This window comes from Carex rostrata, chromosome 8 (genome assembly GCF_964058835.1).
Source record: "Carex rostrata chromosome 8, lpCarRost1.2, whole genome shotgun sequence".
NCBI classification, from domain to species: Eukaryota; Viridiplantae; Streptophyta; class Magnoliopsida; order Poales; family Cyperaceae; genus Carex; species Carex rostrata.
Window position 1 is genome coordinate 7,919,014 of NC_135925.1, and position 19,633 is coordinate 7,938,646.

Consider the following 19,633-nt stretch of genomic DNA (forward strand, 5'->3'; position numbering starts at 1 on the left):
GCCAAATTTTGGGATGAACATCTAGCTCCTGACTCTCTGTTAATTCGGCATGCAAAAACTTCCAACAGAGGATCACCGGACCTCACAACCTTCCTAAGCAGGCCTCTAAATGCTCCTTCATCTCGCAATGTGATTCTGAGATACTTTCCTGCTTGGAGCATACGGGCCTGTATTTCTAATTTCCAGTGATTCCTATTGTAGCCGCTCGCTTCATAAATAAACGAATGCAACTCCTCGAATGAGAAATTTTCTTCAACCCAATACGTATTTACTGGAGGTTTGGAGTAACGTACACCATACTGATCATTTATGAATTTCCCTCCAAAATGTAATGAAATTCCAATAGACATTGCCAATGAACTACATTCGTAAATGTCAAATATTTGGTCAGTTTACTAATTTCAATTGTCAACAGTATTTAGGAACGGTATATATGAACAGTATTTAAACAGTGATTGAACAGTGCATATGAACAGTAACTCTACAGTACATATGAACAGGGCATATGAACAGTATTTGGGAACAGTAATTCTACAGTGTTTGCACAGTACATATGAACAGTAATTCTACAGTGTTTGAACAGTACATATGAACAGTGAACAAACAGGTGTGAATAGTGCATAAACAGTGCGTGAACAGTAAATACGTATACGTACATTATAAAAACAGTGCATGAAAAGAAAATACACATAAATAGTAAATACGTGAACAGTGCATACCTGAGTTACGATGCCTTTTCCTTCTCTCCCTCTTCTTCTCCTCTCTTTCTCTTTCTGAAATCTTTCTCCTTCTCCTTCTCTCTCTCTCTAAGGAGAGAATTTATAAGAAAAAATTGCAGCAAAAAAAAAAAAAATATTAAACGGCCCGGAGCGCGGATATTATCCGCGGGGGGGATTTTTTAATCCGGGGCGCGGATAATATCCGCGGGGGGGAATATTTATTCCGGAGCGCGGATATTATCCGCGGGGGGGGGGGGGGGGGGGGGGTATTTTTATAAATTTTGTTGAAACTTGGATATTTTAATTTAATTTATTTATTAAATGGGTATTTTAAAAAAAATCGGCAAAGAGGCTGTTCAGCAACCCTACTTAATATTTTTTAAGTTTTTTTTTTTTTTTTGGGACTCCTTAAAGTTTAATTAATTCGTCTCAACACTATCTTCTCAGTGAGAATCAATTAACGTTTGCTTCTTTCATCTGAATTTCTAAGATTAAATTCCTCTTTGTCCGAATTCTCAAAGTACCATTTCTCTTATATTGAACTTTTTTTTTTTTGCCTTCTTAGGCCTATTTAAAATTTAATCCCATATTAATTGCCTAACAATCTCAAAGTGTTGCAGGATGACACACTTTTTACTAATATTTGTCATACTGTTTAGTAGGCATGTCATTACTGAACTAATCAGGGACAAAATGAGAACATTTAATAGGGAGTTTGAAATATAAAGTACAAGAATATTTAATATGTAGTAGATGGAATTTAATTAAATTCAAATTTTAACAGTCACAATTTGAAAGTCTAACTATTAAGTCCATATATTAGATATTTTATGAGCTGTTGAACTATATAAAAATATAAAAGAATAAAAATTTAATTTAATTTAACATATATAATTAAAATTTAAAAATCACAAGGTGACTAAGCATATCTTTTTGAGTTGCATTAAGATTCGGCTCTTTGCTAACATCTTTCGCGCTCGTATATATTAACTACATCACCGGACTCTGCATATCTTTGACAAGGTTACGGTTACCCAATATGCGGGTGCCTAGTAATTAACAATACAATATCTTCTTCTTTTTATTTCTTTTGTTTTGTTTTGAGGTTTTGACTATCATTATCAGTCAGATTAGTAACTGAAAATGAGGAGAATAAATTGCGATTTCGACTTCTACCAAAAAAGTTTTAAAATATTAAATATGTCTCTCGCAAGAATATTGTAAATTACGTATAAGTGATGCATATTGCATAAGTGATTAATTGACAATTAGAGGTGTTTCTTGTGACCACATGTTTCCTATTGGAGTGTGTAACACTATGCAAATATATATATGTGAAATTAATGACTGAAGGTAAGATACGATACGATACGAAATGCTTGATGTGTCTTTTAATAAAAATAAGTAACAATTAAGGAACATATATTAATTTTCTGAATAGATTAATAAGACAATCAAGTAATATGAAATTAATTACTATAAGCAAATCATTTGAAAGTCTAATTAACCGAAATAAATATATGTAGGATGTTAATTAAACTTTTAAAATATTCAAAATGTTATATCATCCGATAACTGAGAATGGAATAGATTGCCATATAAATGAATCAATTTAATTGGAATAGTATACAACAATTGATTTATTAAACAAAGAAATTTTTACATGTGGGACCACTCAATAAATCTTGAAAACTTGAAGGTTGAAATTGAAAATATCACATGGGGACCCACATGGCAGGACCATCTCCTTCCTCTCTCCTTGCGTGGCAGAACTCTGTTGTTCCAGCATGTAACCCATTGACTAAGAGAGTTGCTATCTACCGAAATGTCTAGTATTATAAATACCTTAATTTTGAATGAGAGGATGAACAGTGCTCGCCACTGATCTGCCTCACGATTTAGCATCGATGGCTGAAGTTGATTCCACCTGACGTCAGCTGACGTCACTTCATTTTTGCGCTGGGCAGATATCAAACCGGCTCTTCTTCAGCAAGCCTCAACTCCTTCAAATGACCAAAAAACACGTAGCAAGAAAAGGGGCGAAAATTCAAATCACCGCCTTAGGCTCTCACGATCGCACATACGGCTACACCTGGCTACCGATTTCTCTCCCATGTGCTACACGTAGCACAACCTCGCTACGTGGTCTTCCTGCTATGGCTGCGTTCTTCGGTCGGCTTATATTTCGCTCCCGTCTGCTATTCGCTGTCCTTCCCGCCAGTCCATCCTCTTCCTGACGCTAATCTGGGAGGAGGCCGCAATTCCTACTGTTGCTGGTCTTCGTCACTGCTCTGAGGTACGGTACTACTCTCCATTTTTGAAATGCTTCTTCTGGTATCTTTCGTTAAAATGGGTTCTGGTAATTTCTAATTTTATTTATACATCTTTTTACTGTTGATTATGTTATATTTGAAACTGTAATCTCGCTACCTCTTTCAGGCTACTTTGAGATCCGAGACCTATCCAAAGGCCAACACTTGATATAACTGAGATCAGGGCTACCCTCAAACAGTTTTGTTTTCGATTCTGAGCCTTTTGAAATTGATTTGGAGAAACAGTCTCAAGTTCATGTCGGGCCTCTCAGATATAAGATCCAAGAGCGTCATCACAGACAAGTCGGTTGAGTTTGGAGTATTTGAATTTTGGGTACTGTTACATGGTTGAGTTGTGTGAAAATTAAAGATGAATGAGAAATTTGTTTATTTTTTGGACTGAGCAGGATCTAACGGCGGCTCCTGTGTTACCTCTCGTAGTCGGGGTTTCTGTTGTTATCCTCTTTATCAATATGCCAAGGTATACTTACAACGCAATTATTCAAACTTCTCCTTGCTGCTTCATATTTTTCACTTTCTTTTACCTTGGTGTAAATATAATCAACTATCCTATCTTATACATATTAAGTGGTTCATATCAAATGGCTGTGGGGATGACTAATGGAGCCTCCAGTTCTCTGACAAGTAAAAAAGAAGCAGCTCCACGTACGCAGACCTGGATTAAGGAAGAGAGCTTAGAAATTTTTTAGTATGTTTTATGCAGAGTAGACTTTTAGATTAGTTCTGTTTGTGTCATTATTTAGTCACCCCCATTGTCTTCAATGGAATTTACAGTTTCCTTTAGTTTATGAAAAGGGGAAAAAAAATTGAAGCCTTCATTATCTGTACTGGCTGAGTAGTTACTAGGTAGTGAGTTAAATTTTTTTTCACTATTGAGTTTGTTGTTTTGCTTGATGAAGGAAGAATAGAAACATAGGAACTGAAAACGGTGCTTGATGCAACAAATAGACGGGAAATTTTTATAACATGGTACATGTAAAATCTTTTGAGCCTCTTTCTTTATTTAAATAAAAAAAACCCCAATGATGTTAATAATTTAATGTTTGCTGTACCATAAACTGCTGTTTGTCAGGGCCAAAATCTGCTCTTGCCCCAGCAACTAAAAATCATCAGTACTTGATCAATACCAATAATAATTTTTTATTTCTCTTCTTTTGGGTTTCTGTAATAACTTTCAACAAAAAGTATTAAGTACATTGTTAATATGTATCTTTTGATTTGGTTAATTACCCATGACTTTTTATTTTGATAGATTTTCGTTTTGCCGCATATACTTCCCATGCAGCTTCTTATGATTCCCTTTGTTTTGTTGTCCCCCAGTGTCATAGCTGCAGCTATTAACAACAACAGAGTTTTCTTTAGACAGCAAATTAAAGTACAAACCACACTATGTATTATGAGCTGAAATCATGTTGAAGCTCCAAAAATTATAAGATGGTAGCACTTCCATTTAACAGGTAAATGGGAAGTTGAAAACAAAAGCCTTAAAAAAAAGATTCAATAACAAATTTTAGTTCATAAATCAAAGGATTGAGGTAGTTCTTTCCAACCAATGACGGTAAAACCCAGTTGCTGCAACCACAGAACATACAGAAAGAATTGTAATCAAACCAAAATGAGAGACATCACTAGCAAGCATAGCTATACCCATCATTGCAAGTTCAGCTAAGCTAGCTATAGAATTCTCTGTGGTCCCGATAAGATTTGCTTTTGACGGGTGTACTGTAGTATGAATTATTTGTAGTCCTATTGACATCTGGCCCCACCTCGACAATACCTTCATTGTTTCACATAAAACCGAGATTGAGAATGCAATCACATATTTCATTTATTTAATTTCAGCTTGTATAATCATGATGTGCTTACTATCAAAGCTAAGAATGAAGCTAGAGCAGTCCCCTGTGACATACGCTCGGTCCAGTATATCAAAACAGTTGTTATCACACACACTACCAATTTGCATCTCTGTCAGGATTTATTTTTCTCACAACCTTGGAAAAATACGTCTTCACAATGCATATTATACTTCATGTTTTATTGCCTCCTGATTTTTGTTGCTGCAAAGTTCCACTGAATTTTTTTCCCTGTTTTGCTTTACTAGGCTTTGATTTTCCTGTTTGCTTAGTTTGACTCTTATGATGTCAAAATGCACTAATTATCAGATTGGATAGTGATGATTTTTGTTTTATATCATTGCTGCTACTAAGGCACACTAATAAAAATCTTTCTTTGATTTTCAAATGCTGAAAAAATAGAAGGAAAAAATAAATAAATTTTGTACCAGCTTTTCTATTCAGTTATATGCTAAGGGTTTACCAGTAAAGCGAAATGCACTGGTATCCACTCGATATTTCATGCAATAGGCTCGATCTATGCTATGGGATTGAATTTGACAATTATTTAAAATCTATTTTGTAGTATTGGTTGTGAAGTAGGGACATTGTTGCAGGAGTTGTGATTATTCAAGAGATTGGTGATCTTCTGTTTGATCCATGGGCTTCTCTTTTCCTCTCTATCTAACACCATGATTAAAGAAAAATAATATAGATTGTATATTCCTTCTATTGGTCCCGAGATGGAGAGAAATTGAATCGATGGCAAAGAGAGTGGCAACATCAAATATTCAGGATGAGTGAATTGTCTGGACATGCACTTTTTTAAAGCATCAAGTTGTTTGATATATATTTTTTTAACTGGGCTATCAATATAATGCTAGATAATGTTATATGCAATAAAATTCATATGTAAACATTTTTTAATATTTAGATATATGTGGCGTCACCATATAGAAGAAGAAAAAAATGTCTCCCGTATATGTCAACTTACATAAAAGAATAGTTGCGGCGAAGCCGCAACAACGATGCTACTAGTTTCTTCTAATTCTCAATGGTTTCTCAAACCCTCTTCTCGCTCTATCTCTCTCTCTCTCTCTCTCCTTTGTTTGTGTAAGGCAGCTTGAGATGAAATTGCATCACTAGCAAGTTTCGGTTACTCTGATGTGCTATCTCTCTTTCAATATTAGTTCACATAGCTAGCTGCTTGGTATATATCTCTCTATTGTTCTTTTATCTAAGTGTTTTAAGAAGTGAGCTTTAATCAAGCTTAGGTGTTGTATTAATTGACTGTTGAATTGAATTAGCAAGATTGCTTATTATTAGTTGAAAACACTCCAATTTTATATATACATGATAGTCCAATTAATATCTTTGTTGGGATAGTTATATCTATGTAAGAATCATTAGAACTCTTACTTCATGGTCTACAAGCACACATGGCTTTCCTTATTTGTGATTTGACAATTAAAAGGACATTTTTGATGTATATTTCATTAGTACCAGTACTTAGCTAACTTTGCTACATTGGTTTTTATAACCTGGGTAAATTGAAACATAGGAAATATTAAGCTTAATTGAGATAATATGCAAATTACTTTGAAGATGGATACAAGTACAGTATGTGTTGCACTTCTATAGTTATATAGGATTTACTTTGTCAAAGTATGTAGTTAGTTGCACTTTCTATTATGATTGAAATATTATGGCTTAACTAAAGATTATTTTAAATAAGTACAAAGTGAAATTTTCTATGAGTTGGTAATATTCCCTTGTCAAAGGAGCATTGGTGTTGATTAAGTTACATATATAAAAGTCAGAAGCAAATTTGAGAATGAAAATTAATTGAAACTTGACTGTTAGATTTGAATCTTGATTTATTAGGCTATTGGACTGTTTGAACTTAAATGATTTGGATTGTTACTTATTAGACATATATGGACTATTGGATTAAATACATGAATTTGGAGTGGATTTATTGGACTTGATTTTGGATTATTGGATTGAAATAAATATAAATTAAGGGATTAAGAAAATGATAGAATAATGGGTAAATGATGTCATTAATTAAAATGGTATTGTTATTAATTAAACAAATGATGAGGATGATTATAAATATTGATAAGAATATATATATTATTCTGTCGTAGGCATAATCAACAGATAAGATTGACAATATAAAAGGTTCAGGAAGGAAAGACTGCTAGTGATCTCGCCTATTGCCCTACGTATCAGGTGCGAGGTTATTGGATTAGTCTGAGATTCATAACTAGGAATTAAATCGTAACTCGCTGTGTATTTTGAATATTTGATTGACTGCATTGATTGAACTGTTGCATCATATGCATAGCCAATACAACTGAAACTGAACTACAGGTAAGTCCGTTGACTGTCATGTTGATATTGTTTATCGATTGCTTGATTCTTATTGTAAATGATTGATTGAGACCACAGTGATTGAATTGAATGAATATGAAATACTGTAATCCTTGAACCTCCATATAGTGGAGAAAAAAAAATTAATATATCGTAAAGTCTAGCTAGCTACTAGACTTTACTCCAGGACCCTTATGCGCATATGGTGAATGGCCCCAACTGAATCCAGTACCGGTTGGATAGGGGATATTGAATAAATGTGAATTGTGATTGTAAGACTAATGAACTGTGGTAACTGTCTTATCATTGATTTTCTTTCCGATAATGATAGTATTGTGATATTGATTTCGTATTGTTTCCGTTAATCATGTGTCATGATAGTTAGAACGGTATAAGCCCTGACACGACAGATACATGTTACAGTATCTATCAGTGTTATCATATTAGAAATTGTAAAGTTAAGAAATCAAACGTTACCAGACTCAGTGGTTGTAAAGATTAGGTCCCAAACATTACTAGACTTAAAGTATTAAAAGATTTTGACCCAAACCATTTATTCTAATAAGATTCTTAGAGTTCTGATTTATTTTTATAATTTTTGTTATTTAATTGGATTATATTATTGAGCATTTGCATTCGTCATTATGAAATGAACTGTTTATTTCTCATGCGGTGATTTCATTCTGAATATGGATTTCCTTTGAATCCAATAATCTGAGTGGCAATCAGCACTGAGAAATAATTTATTATTTCTCACTCGTTTCCCCTTGTGGGTTACAGGTTTACTATACGATAAAGAGCGGTTCCGGGTAATTGACAGGAGGGCCACCTAAAGGTATGGGATTTGGGTTTATTATATCTGACAAGGTGCAAAGAATATATCTCTAGCATCATCCACTATAAAATGTCAGATAATTATTGTAAATAAATTGGGATGTGGGAATAATAATGGATGCTATTGGCAATGCATAAAAAGATCCATGCCTTATGTTATGTTAATTAAATGATAAATAGATGTGGTAGTAATCGTCGCACCTCCGGATTGGGGGTGTGACAGAGTGTGTGTGTGTGTGTAAACAGGAGCGATATCTCGGGTGCATATTGTAACACCAATATTTTAACTCAAGCCAGCATTTAGGTGAGATAAATTTTTTTATTTAAGAGTTTTAGACCATTCTATATATCCACGTTTAAGAAAGAAAATTAATAAAGTACCATACTAGTAGACCATTCTATTGCATTAATGGACCATTCTATTATATATAGAGGTGATACTAGTGGACCATCTGCATTAATGGAGCATCACATCTATAATAGAAATTTATTCTTCAAATAAATTTAAAGATATACATGATAAAATACTGGATGTTGTATTACCTTTTATTCTTAAAAATATATTTGCAGGATCTGGTCCGCCTTATTTTTTAAAAATTTTGTTATCGCGTACTTTTAACATAATTTCTAATATATTCACTACAAATAAGAAATGGGAGAATGTACAAATTGCCCTTCATTTTCAAACCAACAAACAAAATACCCCTCTTCATAAATTATTAACAAAATGCCTACAAGGTTGTTAGTTCCGATCTTTCTAAAAATTATTAGTTCCGATCCATAATTTTAATTATTTTTTCTCATCAAAGTTGTTCAGAATGAATAAAAAAGTATTAAAATTTTGATTTGGGACTAATGATCTCGATCTTTCTAAAAATGTTGCAAATCTTTCTATTTTCGTACATCTTATTTTATTAATTTCTACGGATAAAAAATTATCTCAGTAGTGTCCAACAATTAGTCTTTTTTTTTATAAAATAATTATATGATGTCACCACAATTTTCTTATCTTTTGATAGGTTTGGTTATATTATTGTAGTTTCCTATGGACTATAGATTATGGCTCTTTGACAAGGTAAAAGACATATTTTTTTTATTAATGTATTAACATAAATCATGATAGCAAACTTTAATGTCCCATTCAGTGTAGAAAACATGCCCCACATGAAAGAATGTTAAATTTTTTATCTTAAGGGGCGGTATTAATAAACATTTCTAAATTTGTTTGGTCGGTTATTTTGATGTCTTAAATTTCTTACATAAGTTAAGAGGATCTAAAACCAGATCTACAATTCACAATTCAGCTAGTTAATTATTTGATTGGACAAAATATTGAATTTTGTAATCATTTGAAAGATGAAGAGGGTTCAAATATTTTCAATTTTTGTGCTTTCATCATTTTTAAAATTTATGCGGTACAATAAAACCGTTAAATATAATCTATATTATTTTTTCTATATGTCAATAAAATTATCGTTTTCCGATTATAGTTTTACATGAATTAATAAATTGAAAAATCAACATTCATAATTTATTCACATTGATGCATTTTTGCAAGCTCTGAATTCTAATCAAAATAAAATTGAAATTTTGTAATATTATGTGTGCATAGAGAAAATGATAGAGATCATATATAACTTTTTTTTTATATTTAAGTTTTAAACTTGAAGTTATTGTAATTTTTAAAATGAAGACAAAAAAATTGAAGACACTTGAACCATAGGGCCACCATTGCATTATGCTTTTATATTTAATTTCATAAAAAAATAATACTGGTGTAGTATAATGAAATTTGTTATAATACTGGTGTAGTATAATGAAATCTGTTCCTGCTCTGTACGCAAGCTTGAAAAATAATATAACAAAAATAATAAACTAATCTTGATGCGATGAAGTACAAAATATTTGCGACAAAAAATTCATATTTGCCACAAAAATAATAAACTAATTTAACACATCATGAAACAATCTCAATGCAATTTAATCAGCAACAAAAAAATTAATAAATATCTGCTACATCCTACAAATTTTATGGATAAATTACAAAATATTAAGAAAATAATATTCGCAACATACTTCGTGAATCGAGGTGAAAATATTAATAACATAATAATAAATAATTTTATTACAATTTTTAAATTGAAAGCAATTTAATGACCAACATTAAATAATAAATCAATTTTGATGTATTTAATATTTTATGATCTGTTGTATAATCCTCCATTTGAAATAAAAAAAATGCATAAAGAGATTGGTTTATTAAATAAAACACGACAAATTATGCAACAAGAAAATGTGTTTATATTTGTTGGTATGTTGCATAACCCTCCATTTTAAATAAAAAATGATGGAGAGTAAATGAGGAGAAGTGAGAGAGAGAAAAAAGGGAAGAGAAAGTGGAGCCTACAAGGGCATTTTGTTAATAATTTATGAAGAGGGGTATTTTGTTTGTTGTTTTGAAAATAAAAGGGCAATTTGTACATTCTCCCAATAAGAAATTATGGAATTAAATAATTTTTTTTTGTGAGCATCTGGATTAGCATCAAATAACTATCAGCAATTTTTTTTTATTTAGAATCTGCAAACTTAAATAATACTAATACCTATCTTCGTTTTTTTTCTGCATTATGCAATTATGCTCCAAATAGTGAAAATAATGTATAAATATTATATTATTTTCAATCAATGCTGCTTTGATCTAATTTATAATAAGATCATTCCATGACTACGTATTCAAACCCAAAAAATATAATGAATTAAATTGAAAAAAGATCATGGCAAAATAAAAACTAAATATAATCTCAGCATGACACCAATATAGCGTGGTTACAATATATATAGTATTATAAAAATAAAAATTATTATTTCTAAAAACTTTATTTTAACAACGAAAATTCGAATTGAGTTTCCAATGAAAACTTTATTATTATCTAGATTCTTTCATTCGTCTTTTTATCCTTAATTTTAAAAGGACAGTTGATCTAACGTGTCCCTATTGTCTTTTCTCTTTCATATAAAAACACATGTATTCCATACATCACGATATTTACGATCTATATCACATTGTGAAACAACATATTTCTCTTACTTTGAACCACAAATAAATAATGCATATCTTTTAGCCGAGCAATTAAAATGCACTAACAATATTGAGTAGTTCTTCACGAGTTTTGTACTTGAAATTGAGTAATTCAAGTTTTTTCGGTCTCTTGTTCGAATGGAATTGCCTAACTCACCAATATCCATCTATTAAACAAAATATATGAAAATAAATAAAGCAAAAAAATAGTTAAATTTTGTAAACCATTTTCAAATATAAAAAATTGTGTGTTCCTTATCAGGTCATACTATAATTTTATCATCAAAATGCTAAACTTTATTTTTGACAAAGTTTATCTAATACTTAGACTGTCAATCATACTATATTTTTATCGTCAAAATGTTAAACTTCATTTTTGACAAAGTTTATCTAATACTTAGACTGTCAAGCAGGTGAGAACTTAACTACAGTTGTTAGATTTTAAGCATCAAAATGCTAAACATTAAACGGGTTTTATTTTTCTTGTTGTGCTAGATTGTCAAGCATCAAAAGTTAACTTAATTTGCTTACAAAATAACTTTCGTACATATCTGAGGTGAGAAAATGACCTATATTACCATTGAAAATACAATTGACTAAATATTTGAAATTATCTGTTTTCAGAGATTTGAGATTTGAGATTTGAAAAAACTCTTGGTTGAAGAAAAAGAAATGGCGCACCAAATTCAAAGCAAGATTTTTTTTTTTTTAGCAGAAAATATCAATTAGGATTGACTGTCAATTAAGGAGGAATCATCAATTGATCATATATACATAATGAGGTGTCCATTAAAGGATTAAACAACCATTTTATTAGTTTTATTTCTGAAACGTGAACAAAATGATCTAAATATTTTGTTTTCTCTCACCTCTTCACTGCTTTGAGCCAAAAATTTATTGTTAAAATCTACACCCATACTACAGTTGAACCTCCTACCTAATTACCTCTTTTACGGCGAACCAAACATCACTTGTAAAAAAAAAAGTATCCCTTATTTACTTGCCATGGAAGAAATAGCTAAACATACGAGAACAAGGATACATATATTCCCGATAGTCGCCGTCACCTTTTTATTTAACTTTAGATTGAGGCGTACACGGTACATCATCATTGTTTGAAAGTCAAACGTTTTAGTTTCTTAAACCATTTCGAGATTTCCTTGGCAGCACATCGACCCCGATAACACTGATATTTCTCAATCAATATCACAATATATGGCAGCAATACTCTTTCAGTGCAGGGCCTATTTACAGCTTTGATTTTTCTGAACTTTTGCAGGGCCTATGTAATTACTTACATGTATTATGTATAGCATGAGCTTATCATTTGTATCGTGTCCAGGCCTATCCCCATATTGGTCTTACTGGGCCAATTTTTCTTCTAGATGGGCTCAAATTAGATATTGGGATGTAAAAAAGTCATGCGTAATGAACTGTCACAGCATGTGTGCCTGGCGGCCCTGGCTCGTATGTTGGATATTGTGTTTATTTGCGTATCCTGACCGTCTTCCCAAAAAAAGAAAAAAGAAAAGCATGGCACGGTGTGGCAAGCAAACGACCTAGTCACTGTCGTGGTTCGGAACATAGAAAGTGGTAAATTGACCACGAAACTAGAATCAGATTATTAATCGGAAGGAATTAGTTTTATTTGATGAAAATTGGAATTTTCTTTTCAAAAAGAAAAAATTGCTTTGAATTAAAATAAAATTAATTTGTCAACAAATTAAGTCAAGATAAAAACATTATACTCATATAATTCACTATTATAATATAATATAAATATTCAAAACTAAATAAGTAGTCTTGATGGATTCATACGCATAGTTAAAAAAGATATTAAAACAAAACGTCGCATATATGATTAATTAAGGGCGGCGGTATTTTCATGTCTCAAAACATATTTAATGCTTAGAGCATTTCCAACAGTGATTGCTTATGGATTGCTTATGCTGATGTGTCAATTGTTTTTGTAATTGCTGGGTTGTATGGCTATTGCTTATTTAGCAATTATTGAAAATAATTGCTTAATAAGAAATCATTTTCTAAAGATGACTTGGCCAAATGTTTAATTCTTATTGGCCAAGTATTTAATTATCAATTGTTTGGTTGATTGTACTAATGCAGGAGTGAATTGCTTAATTTCTAAAATTTTCATAATTGTTATTTAGCAATTAATTTCAATTGTTGGATTGGAGATGCTCTTAGGAATTTATTTTTATCTTAATACTAGTTTTACCCTTAATAATTATCTTCTATTTTTGCTTTGTCAATAATTATTGACGGTTAAGATTTGAAAACTCAAATATTGAGCAGCTACACGGAGGCCTTCTATGTTATGCATATCATATTAGCATTTTCCAAGGGTTATAAATGCTCAATTACCTGATCATATAGAGACACTACTAGAGTTCTCCAAAGACCTTCAATTGAAGTGTTATATTAGGGTTGCAAATGCCCTATTATCTAACCATATAGGGACACTACTAGAGTGCTCCAAATACCTTTAATTGGAGTGTTGTGGGTTGTAAATGCCCTATTATCTTGCCATCTTGAGACACTACTAGAGTGCTCTAAACACTTTCAATTGGAGTGTTATATTAGGATTGTAAATGCTCAATTATCTTGCCTTATAGGGACACTACAAGAGTTCTCCAAACACCTTTAATTAGAGTGATGTATTAGGGTTGTAAATACCATATTATCATGCCATATAGAGACACTACTAGAATGCTCCAAACACCTTCAATTGGAGTGTTGTATTAGGGTTGTAAATGCACTATTATCCTGCTATATAGAGATATTACAAGAGTACTCCAAACATCTTTAATTGTAGTATTGTATTAGGTTTCTACATGCCCTATTATCTTGTCATTTGGGGACACTACTAGAGTGCTCCAAACTCCGTGTATTGCAGTGTTGTATTAGGGCTGTAAATGCCCAATCAACTTGTAATATTGACACACTACTAGAGTTCTCCAAATACTTTCAATTGGAGTGTTGTATTAGGGTTGTAAATGCCCAATTATTTTGCTATATAGAGACACTACTAGAGTGCTCCAAAAACCATCAATTGGAGTGTTGTATTAGGGTCATAAATACCCTATTATCTTGCCATTTTGAGATACTACTAGACTGCTCCAAACACCTTCAATCAGAGTGTTGTACTTGGGTTCTAAATGCCCAATTATCTTGCCATCTTTAAACACTACTAGAGAGCTCCAAATAGCTTCAATTGGGGTGCTGTATTACGGGTGTAAATGCCTTATTATCTTGCCATATAGGGACACTACTAGAGTGCTCCAAACAACTTCAATTGGAGTGTTGTATTTGGGTTATAAATGCCCTACTATCTTGCCATCTTCAGACACTACTAGAGTGCTCCAAACACCTTCAATTGGAGTGTTGTATTTGGGTTGTAAATGCCCAATTATCTTGCTATCTTAAGACACTACTAAAGTGCTCCAAACACCTTCAATTGGAGTTTTGTATTAGGGTTATAAATGCCTTATTATCCTGCCAAATAGGGACACTACTAGAGTACTCCAAACACATTCAATTGGAGTATTGTATTTGGGTTGTAAATGGCTAATTATGTTGCCATATAGAGACGCTATTAGAGTTCCCTAAACTCCTTCAATTGGAGTATTGTATTAGGGTTGTAAATGCTCTATCTCTTGCCATCTACCAACACTACTAGAGTGCTCCAAACACCTTTTATTGGAGTGTTGTATTAGAGTTGTAAATGCCTTATTACCTTACCATATAGGGAAACTACTAGAGTGCTTTTAACACCTTCAATTGGAGTGTCGTATTAGGGTTGTAAATGCCCAATTATCATGCCTTATATGGACACTAATAGAGTTCTGCAAAAACCCACAATTGGAGTGTTGTATTAGGGTTGTAAATGCCCTATTATCTTGCCTTACAAGGACACTACTAGAGTGCTCCAAAAAACTTCAATTAGAGTGTTATATTTGGGTTGTAAATAACCAATTATCATGCCATCTTGAGACACTACTAGAGTGCTCCAAGCACCATCAATTGGAGTGTTGTATTAGGGTCGTAAATGTTACATTCCGAAATTTTAAAACTTGATTAAATGGATAAATCGATCATTTGACTTAAATAAAAGGTTTAATTAATTTAACGATCGTTCAGAAATTTTCTGACCGACTAAAACGAAACTAAAATTTCGTAATATAAATAATGTATGAAATTATGCATAACAAAATTTAGAGATTAGAAATAAAATAAAATATAGCACTAGGAATAAAATTATAATTATTCGGTAAATTAGAAACTCAGAAAATCCGTGACAAATTTCTTTAAGTTGTTAGAAAAAGAAGAAATTTATTTAATTAGATTTGTGTAAATAAATAAATAAATTGAATTCAAAATAAGAGCATAATTATACGAAATTATTCGTACAATTGGATTATAGAATTTATAAAGCTCGTTCATTTAGAACTTTTAGATAATTAATTGAATATACATAATTATATAAAAGGAAATCAAATTATTCGAATCTTAAATTGAGAAATAAATATACGAATTCTATGTACAAATATAGTTACAAAAATATTATGAACTTTCGATTCAAATTAGAGTAAAAACCAGATTTTAAACCAATTAAATGAGATCCTATTGAAATTCAGAATTGTTTGAACCCTTGGATCTAATCTAGCACGAATCTTGAAGCATTCATTAATAACATCCCTCTCCTCTCCCTTCTCTCTTTCTCTCCTTCCCTACCCGTGAGACCCAGCCCCCCCCCTCTGTTTTCTCTTCTACGCCAAACCAAGGGGGTCCCCGCCCCTCCCCTTCCGCCGCTGCCACGGCCAGCCGCCGCCGCCCCATCTCTCTCTCTTTCCTTCTCGGTCCGACCCGCCAGACCCGCCAGAACCCCACCCGCCCCCTCTCTCTCTCTTTTCTGCCTCCCCTCCCCTCTCTTGAAACCCTAGAAATTAGGGTTGAGGGGTTGGCTCGGTGCTGACCCGATGCTCGCTGGATGCCGTGCTGGTTCGGCTTGGTGCTGTTCTGGTGCTGCCTTGGTGCCGTGCTAGTGGTGGCTGGTGCTGCCCCGGTGTTTGCTTGGTGCCGTGATGGTGTTGGTTTGGGGCTGCACTGGTGCTTGATTGGTGCTGTCTCGGTGCGTGATTGGTGCTATTATGATGCTTGATAGTGCTCGATTGTGGTGGCCACAAGGCACGACGAAACCCTCGGAACATGCCACTTTCTTTCGACATTTTCTCTTGCGGTTAATTTCTAAAATTCGTGAATTGTGTGTATTGATGAATCGATTAATGTCGTAGAACTTGAATTGGCTAATTATCGAGTTTGGTTGTTGATTTTCCCGACTCGATCGAATTGCTTGAATTATTTTCTTTGAGACCCCTCTGTCGTAGGTTGTGGCAAATTTTAATAATATTGAGGGGGTATTGATTAAAGTAAGTAAATGTGACTAGGATCGAATTGCAAATGTTTAAAGAAAAATGGTATAATTGCAAAAGTAAGAAATTGTTAAGGTATGGAATGAGGCCTAACTCAATGAATCCGAATAGGTGAATTATTATTATTGAGCCCTTTGTGTTGGGCTCGGCTGTGAATTTGAATAAATGGATATGGGACTTGGGTCAAATGAAATTATAATTAGAACATGCCAAAACTCTTGACTATAGAAACGAGATATAATAATTTATTTAAAGTGAATATTAACCTTTTATTTCTGAGCTGATAATTTGTAAAAAAATAGAGATTTAGTTTAAAAATCTGATTTGAGTTTTAGTTGTAATACTAATTTTAATTAAACGAAGGTTGTAAATAAAATGTGCCTGTCCTGATCTGACCTGGTGCTGATTTTGTGTGTGTACCAGCCCTTGACTTGACAGGGACCAAAAATGTAAATAAATTAAATTGAGGGTTGTTTTGTGCAAAATACAAGCCTTGGGAATTTTTATAAAAATAAGGGGTATGAATTATAAAATATAAGGCCTATGTGAGATTGGATAAATGTTAAGTAATAAAGAGGAATAAAAGGGTTGAATTGCAAAGTAGACACCAATGTGTGAATTATATTAATTGAGGACCAATATGAAAAAGATGTGAATTTATATGAATGATAGCCGTGACTTTGCGGTTGGGATATACTTGAATCGAATTGAAATGATTGATTGTTTTGGGCCTTAGTAAATTGGACTTGAACTAAAATGATTATAAATGAGCCGAAAGGTATAAAAGAATTGACGAATTGAAAGACGGCTTTTGAAATTTAAGTTTTAATGATGCAACTGAATTAAACCAAGTATACGTATAATATAGGTATAGGCTCGGTCGAGCAAGAATTAGCGAAGCAATTCGAGACGCCTGATCCGTAATTAAGCGGTACGCTCGTCATAATAAGGTGCGGGATTCTTGGACTTGTTTGATACTTTATTTTCAGGAATTAAAATGTTTATTCGTTTGTCATGTTGAATGCTTAATTGTTGCATATTTTGGAATTCATGCTGTATATTGATTCTTGCATAAATGAGAATGATTGAATTGTTTGGTTGAGGTTAATTGGCATGTTGGTATGGTTATTATTTGATTAGTTCCATTAATTGTTCTTGTTGTGAATGAATCTGCCAGGCCGACCTGTTTAGGTGGCTGGATAAGGTAACGGTGACCTATCCGTTGACCCGTGTTTACGAATTTGCCAGGTCGACCTGTTTAGGTGGCTGGATAGGGTGACGCTGCTGACTTATGCGTTTGACCTGTTAGAATTTGCCAGACCGACCTATTTAGGTGGCTGGATAGGGTGACGCTGCTGACTTATGCGTTTGACCTGTTATGGATTTGCCAGACCGACCTGTTAAGGTGGCTGGATAAGGTGACGGTAACCTATCCGTTGACCTGTTTTGTGATGATTGTGCGAGGCTGATAGTTGTTTGTGATTCTATTTGAATGAAATTGCAAGGTTGAGCGGTATGGCTGACTTTGATTCCGTGTGTTTGCATTTGTGTCAAGTTGACCTGTATAGGTGACTTGTAACCAGACCTTAGGATATGGTTAAGCCAAACAGCTACAGATGGGTGTCAGATAAAGGGTCCAGCTTGGTTGGCCATCTGTAGGCGTCTGTAACCCTACAGATGTGGGTTTGATAACGGTCCAGCTCGAAAGAACATCTGTAGTTGCTACCAGTCATAATGAAATAAGTTAAGCCAAATATATGTTGTGTTTTGAAACCCATCTTGGAAATTCCGTGAACTGTGTTTCAGGTTGATTAATTGTTGTCGAGCATTGGCATTCTGTTATTTATGATTATACATATATCTGTTTGCATTGTTATTGTTTGGGTTTCATTTTTGAATATAGAGTTTGATTGCAAGTCCAATAATCTAAACTGTGGCAAATTTTCGCACTGAGGATTTATTCTCACCCCCACCCTCCCGATTATTTTCAGGTTTATATCGCGGACGTTGCAAATGAGGATATTGGTAATGCATATAAAAGATCCACTGCCTTGCGTGTATATGTGACACCTGATAGATACACGCGGCAGGCTGTCAGACCCTCGGGGATTTGGGGTGTGACAGTAAATGCCATACTATCTTGCCATATAGAGACACTACAAGAGTACTCCAAATATCTTCAATTGGAGTATTGTATTAGGGTTGTAAATGCTCCATTCTCTTGTCATATGGAAACACTACTAGAATGCTCCAAACACCTTCAATTGGTGTATTGTATTACGGTTGTAAATGCCCAATTATATTGCCATATAGAGACACTACTAGAGCTCTCGAAACAACTTCAATTGGAGTTTTGTATGAAGGTTGTAAATGGCCAATTATACTACCATATAGAGTCACTATTAGAGTACTATGTGAAGGTTGTAAATGACGTATTATCTTGCTATTTGGAGACACTACTAGAGTGCTCCAAACACCTTCAATTGGAGTGTTTTATTTGGGTTGTAAATGCCCTATTATCTTGTCATTTGGAGACACTACAAGAGGGCTCCAAACACCTTCAATTGGAGTGTGGTATTAGGGTTGTAAATGCCCAATTATCTTGCCATATAGAGACACCACTAGAGTGCTCCAAACACCTTCAATTAGAGTGTTGTATTGGAATTGTAAATGCCAAATTATCTTGCCATATAGTGACACTACTAGAGTGCTCCAAACACCTTCTATTGGAGTGTTGTATCAGGGTTGTAAATGCTTAGTTATCTTGCCAAATAGAGACCCTACTGGACTGCTCCAAACACCTTAAATTAGAGTGTTCTATTTGGTTTGTAAATGACATATTATCTTGCCATCTAGAGACACAATTATATTGCTCCAAACACCTTCAATTGGACTGTTATATTTGGATTGCAAATGCCCTATTATCTTTCCATCTTGAGACATTACTAGAGCGCTCCAAACACCATCAATTGGAGTGTTGTATGAGGGTTGTAAATGGCTAATTATCTTG

At 33.4% G+C, this 19,633-nt stretch overlaps 2 long non-coding RNA genes across 3 annotated transcripts; both read left to right on the top strand.

Annotated features, from left to right (window-relative positions):
• The first annotated feature begins 2,684 nt into the window (after positions 1-2,684).
• Positions 2,685-4,171, top strand: LOC144558508 (uncharacterized). 2 transcript variants are annotated; one of them, XR_013512933.1, is made up of 4 exons: positions 2,685-3,015; positions 3,159-3,334; positions 3,439-3,512; positions 3,621-4,171. It is a non-coding gene; the product is annotated as an uncharacterized LOC144558508 (long non-coding RNA). The 2 variants fall into 2 exon arrangements; XR_013512932.1 differs by lacking the exon at positions 2,685-3,015 and having other exon boundaries at positions 3,111-3,334.
• A 2,663-nt stretch (positions 4,172-6,834) lies between these two features.
• LOC144558792 (uncharacterized) lies at positions 6,835-7,846 on the top strand. Its single transcript, XR_013512989.1, has 2 exons — positions 6,835-7,748; positions 7,788-7,846. It is a non-coding gene; the product is annotated as an uncharacterized LOC144558792 (long non-coding RNA).
• Positions 7,847-19,633: the final 11,787 nt, after the last annotated feature.